We start from the raw sequence: 6,476 nt of genomic DNA, 5'->3' as shown, positions 1-6,476 counted from the left end.
AGTCTGACCAAAGTCATAAAATTCTACAAATAATAATATTTCAGACCATTTCCAAAGCAATAAGAGATAAAGCCCATAACTTAAGATTATCTACTCGCTATTTTTACTTTGCTTTGCGAACTGAATTTTATTTCCTCAGACCTCAGCAATTGAATGTCTTCTTTTAAATTGAATTTTTTAATAGTTTAGTAACTTTGTATGCAGTTTTAAATATGCAGTTGTAGGGGAATGCTTAGTTTTATATTTCTATGTTACTTTTTACATAAAACTAAAGCCTTAAAAAACTTAAAAAATAAGATCTTTTTTAACGTTTTGAACACATTTGTTGCGAATTCTATGAATGTATTTATTTAAATAAATTATTTATATTTGATTTCTGCTTTTAAAACGTTTAATGGATTTTCAATAGAGTATAAACTATAGACTACTAGATTTCCGCCCGCGGCTTCACCCGCGTTTGCAAAGGAAAACCCGCATAGTTCCCGTTCCCGTGGGATTTCCGGGATAAAAACTATCCTATGTGTTAATACAAGTTACCCTCTATATGTGTGCTAAATTTCATTGTAATCGGTTCAGTAGTTTTTACGTAAAGGAGTAACAAACACCCATACAAACTTTCGCCTTTATAATATATATTAGATAGAGCATTGTTTAAGTTTTTATACTAATAGACTAGAGTAGATAATTTTTGAAACAAAAAAAAATCGCAGTCGGATGAAACCCATTAGAAAAGGAGGGGAATATGATAAAAATGTAAGGAAAAATAAATTACGGTCAATCCGAGTTCGGGAAGCGGGAGGGGGGAGCTTTTAAGAGAAAAAAATGGTTTCTCTCGATTTCCGACAAAACTACAAGTCCTATAGAAAAAAGTTCAATGGCAAAGTTGTAGGTAATTAAAAGTTCTACAACTTTGGATTCACAATTTTTTCACATAACCTAAAAATTTAGGTGAAAAATTCAAAAAACCAAGTTTTTGGTCTTTTATTTCTATCTACTTCAAAATTTATTTTTTTTCTACGAAATTTGGTGGAAACTTACTTTATTATGTCCCAAATACACTGTAATTTATTTGATTGAAAATATTTATTTTTTCGCCTTATTTTGAATTAATACCAAAAAAACAACCTAATTTTCAATCGAAAAGTCACCCGTCAAAATATCAGCTTTTTTCAAAAACTTGGGGTGCCTTTTATTCATTGAAATCTCTACTTTCATATGGTGTAAAAAAAATAAACACCACCATAGTAAATGTTCTCAGGAAATGCATACAAACAGTCTGAAAATTAGCTTTTACTAAATCAGGCACACTTCTCGAACTACCTGAAATGTTTTTATCGACATCATTTTGATTTTGAATATGCTGTAAAATATTAAACTTAGAACAGATAATTATTTTTCTTTTGAAATATTACCGAAAAGCCGATACAAGAGAAGATATAGAGTTCAAGAAGTGTGCCTGATTTAGTAAAAGCTCATTATTACACTGTTTGTATGCATTTCCTGAGAACATTTACTATGGTGGTGTTTATTTTTTTTTACACCATATGAAAGTAGAGATTTCAATGAATAAAAGGCACCCCAAGTTTTTGAAAAAAGCTGATATTTTGACGGGTGACTTTTCGATTGAAAATTAGGTTGTTTTTTTGGTATTAATTCAAAATAAGGCGAAAAAATAAATATTTTCAATCAAATAAATTACAGTGTATTTGGGACATAATAAAGTAAGTTTCCACCAAATTTTGTAGAAAAAAAATAAATTTTGAAGTAGATAGAAATAAAAGACCAAAAACTTGGTTTTTTGAATTTTTCACCTAAATTTTTAGGTTATGTGAAAAAATTGTGAATCCAAAGTTGTAGAACTTTTAATTACCTACAACTTTGCCATTGAACTTTTTTCTATAGGACTTGTAGTTTTGTCGGAAATCGAGAGAAACCATTTTTTTCTCTTAAAAGCTCCCCCCTCCCGCTTCCCGAACTCGGATTGACCGTAATTTATTTTTCCTTACATTTTTATCATATTCCCCTCCTTTTCTAATGGGTTTCATCCGACTGCGATTTTTTTTATCTTTTCATTATTTTCAAAGGCTTCTACCCCAGTCTATAAGTGACGCACCAATTTCAAATCTTCTTCGAGAACAGATTTTTGTTCTCTCTCTTATTTATAAAAATATAAAACTTGAGTCAGTTAAAACACAAAATAAGATATCACACCCCAAAGATTTTCCCCCGTTCAAAATTCAATTCATTTCTCATTTTCCATAAAACGCCTATGTCGAATTTATTTTGGACCATTAGCATATTAAGGGGCTCTCACCTTGGTACGGCTAGCAAAAACGATAATCCTACTAATATTATAAATGCGAAAGTTTGTGAGGATGTGAGTGTGTGTGTGTGTTTGTTACTCTTTCACGCAAATACTACTGAACCAATAACTATTAAATTTAGCACACATATAGAGGGTAACTTGGATTAGCACATAGGATAGGTTTTATCCCGGAAATCCCACGGGAACGGGAACTATGCGGGTTTTCCTTTGAAAACGCGGGCGAAGCCGCGGGCGGAAAGCTAGTTTATTATAACTAAAATAAAATAGAGTATGTAAGTATGTATGGTTTTATTGTTTCTTTATTACGATTTAACTGATAGCCACTTGGTCGATTTGAAAAATTATTTTACCATAGAAAGCTACTTCTTTAACGAGTAACGGTATGTTACTATTTAGGAGTATGTAACCATGAGGTGATGAACTTTTATCGTGGGTTTACTATTTCGACGTATATTTTAGTTCGAATATACAATATTGAAACCGCTTGCGGAACAATAAACTCGGTACCTACTTGTTGTATGATTTTCCATCTCAATTAAAATTATTTTAAAATTTCTCTTTATATTATTTTCTCTCGTGTGTGTTTGTTTTTTTTGCGATTATGAATCGTCCTAACACCTAGACTAAATTATTTCTATGTATTTGCATATTTTTTGCAATTTAATAGAACGAAATTATTATTTTTTTGTCAACAGTACTTTCTATACGTACGTAACCGCTGATCTTATTTATTAAAAGTATGCGTTGGTATGACAGGAAAAAATGGATCTTTTCTGCTGACACTACTTTGCTTATTTGAGGAAGTAAATGCCGTCTCAATTTTATTTTGATTTGTATGGAAAATATGAGTAATGAATACGTTCCATGTTCTTATATCTATTTCTTTACACAACTTACAAATTGTGCAACGTAAATACTGATACAAAATTAAAACAACAAAATATAAAATAACTATAAAAATTTAATACAGTCCAAAAAAGTACATTATTAGTAGATCGATGGCTTTCAAAATACACATTGAATAAATCAAAACATTTACACAACATTTACATAAACTAAAAAATGTGTGCGTGTACTAGTGTACACACGTAAGAAGTGAAACTTCTTTATGACCTTATTTTTCAAAAAAAAAAAGATTTACAGAAATACGTCAATCACGCGTGGTAGGGATAAAAACAAGATGGCGCGTAACGAAAAAATGTTACACAAATTTTTTTGCAACCCCGATAAAGAAGTTTCACTTCAATAAAAAAAACACACAAAAAAAATTACACGTTCTTCTTCTAGATAAAGTAAGACACAATTATGAATGCAAACTGCAAACATTCCTCCATTATTCGTTCAGTGGCGAGCAACAAAGGCCTGTAAAGTTTAAAATGTGTGTTTTTAACTCGAAACTATGTGACGTATTTGTGAGAAAAATATAAGGCCCCAAAACTAGGGGATCTAATAAAGGAATCCTTCTATGATTAATTGTTATAAAATGTCTATTTACACATTTAAATTAAAATATATTATTAAGTAATGTATTATGAAAGTTTTATTTCATTGCAGTTTCTAAAATAAAACGGACTTGGTTATTAGATTAGGTTCCATTTAATTATTAATTTTCTACTTTTTGAACAACATTATTAAAGTCAAAACAGGCAATATATATATTTCTTTTTCAGTGTAACTCCCCCAAATAATTCAGCTTTGGGGCCCTCATAAATATAAATACGTCCCTGTCTTCAACATTTTCAACACGAGGTGCTAACAAGTTAGGTACGTTACTTTTACTTATTCTTAAAGTTTAACATGAACATACTTGGAGATAACTATTATTTATACCATAATGATAGCAAGTTGTATTTGTTCTATGATAACGAATTTTAAACAAACATTGTTTCTCAAGCTCTTTTAAGTTTTAGTAAAATAAAGTTTAACTATCTTGTTTAATTGTTCATATCATAAACGTTGTGATAACTGTACTGTATAGTGGATACATATTTTGGATAAAAATTTCGCACGTTACAGACATACGAATTAACTAGGTGTGCCCCGCGGTTTTACCCGCGTTGCTCCGCTCCTGTTGGTCTTAGCGTGATGATATATAGCCTATAGCTTTTTTCGATAAATGGGCTATCTAACACCGAAAGAATTTTTCAAATCGGACGATTAGTTCCTGAGATTAGCGCGTTCAAACAAACAAACCAACTCTGCAGCTTTATAATATTTGTATAGATTTCTAGTCCATCAAAATTAATATCTTGTTTTGAATTAAATTTGATCTAAGTAAGACAAGTTATTAATATGTTTGTTTGCTTGATACGGTTTGACTTAAAATCTACACAACCGATTAAAAAAAATAATTTAACAGAGCCATATCTTTAGTTATAACCCACTAACATGAGATATATTTTATATTTTTCATACGCTACTCGGGCAAAGCCGGGTGAAGCAGCTAGTTTAGTATAAGTTCTTTCGATATATTTATACCATGTCACATGTTACACTACTTAGGCAATCGAAATATATATGCATATTGCATATGCTCCAAACTCAAACCCAATTTTTGTTAAGGCCTATTCACACTAGCGTAATGCTATATTACTTGTGTACAATCAAACCTTTTACAAAAATATAAAGAACTGCTCCTATTGACAGACTATATATTATTATTACGATTTCAATTTTGAAATCACGAGTAAATTCAACAAGGTTGATTTTTTTAAACAAACATTTTTTTATGAAACAAATGATATGCATTTGTTTCATAAAAAAATGTGAAAAAAATGTGAGTATTTAACGTATGCATTAATAACCTATGTGACAATCTTCTTATATATAAAAATGAATCGCAAAATGTGTTGGTAAGCGCATAACTCGAGAACGGCTGAACCGATTTCGATCATTCTTTTTTTATTATATTCCTTGAAGTACGAGGATGGTTTTTATGTAGAGAAAACGTAAATATTATGTACCACGGGCGAAGCCGGGGCGGACCGCTAGTTAAGTATATTTTTACGTGCCGTAATTAATTTTCTTTTTTATCTTTACAGGAGCTGTCGAAGATGCGTTTCCGTCTTTTTTATATTAAGGATTTTGGAATTTATATTAAGGATGAATTTTAGAATTTATATTTTATTTTACAATAAAGAATTTAAAAAGGAATATAAGTGTGAAAGCACATTAACATATCACTGCCAGAATACAGCTAGACGTATTGAGAAGGCTTTTGGGCTCTAATGGCGGACGGAATTCTATTTCCTACCAAACTAGGATAGCTCTATTTACTGAGTGCAGATTCTGAATGCACTCTATTTTTGTATATTTCTTAAACTCTAGTGATTGAGGTTTTTGTTACCGAGTTAGACTACTAAGGTAATAAACTGCTGAACAGATTTTGAGGTTTGAGGTTTTTAGCCAACAAAAATCTATTTACAGAAAATTTTGAATGAAGTTTTATGTTTTACTAGGTTTCCGCCCGCGGCTTCGCCCGCGCAGTCAAAGAAAAACCCGCATAGTTCCCGTTCCCGTGGGACTTCCGGGATTGCGTCATTTTCCCGGGATAAAAAGTAGCCTATGTCCTTTCTCGTGTACCAAAATATCTCCATACCAAATTTCATGAAAATTGGTTCAGTAGTTTAGGCGCGATTGAGTAACAGACAGACAGACAGAGTTACTTTCGCATTTATAATATTAGTATGGATTTTAACGGTCTAGTGATTAATGTGATATTTAAATACCTATAAATACAATGTTTTCAAATTTTAAATAATAACTCCTATTTACACATTTGATGTACCTTCGAGGTGTGGATAATTTCCTTGCAATTCTATAAATAACGCGTGAGTACAATTTAATCTATAGTCTATACATATAATAAATCTGTAGAAGGGTCAATTCTGTACATTGAAAATATTGAAAAAATAAATAGTAGGGGGTGTTACTGGATCGATACCAAACCCAAATATGTGATAAAAAAAATCTGTCTGTCTGTCTGTCTGTCTGTCTGTCTGTATGTGAAGGCATCACGTAAAAACTAATGGTTCGATTTCTATGAAACTTGGTATAATTATACCTTATTATCCTGGGCATAAAATAGGATACTTTTTATCCCGGAAAAATACGTAGAAAAAAAAAATCTTAATTTTTCCGCGCGGACGGA

This window comes from Colias eurytheme, chromosome 27, assembly GCF_061535395.1.
Source record: "Colias eurytheme isolate Ceu_HAF_F1 chromosome 27, ilColEury1 Martin Lab GWU primary, whole genome shotgun sequence".
NCBI lineage: Eukaryota > Metazoa > Arthropoda > Insecta > Lepidoptera > Pieridae > Colias > Colias eurytheme.
The sequence above is the reverse complement of the archived record's forward strand: the minus strand, read 5'-3'. Positions refer to the sequence as shown.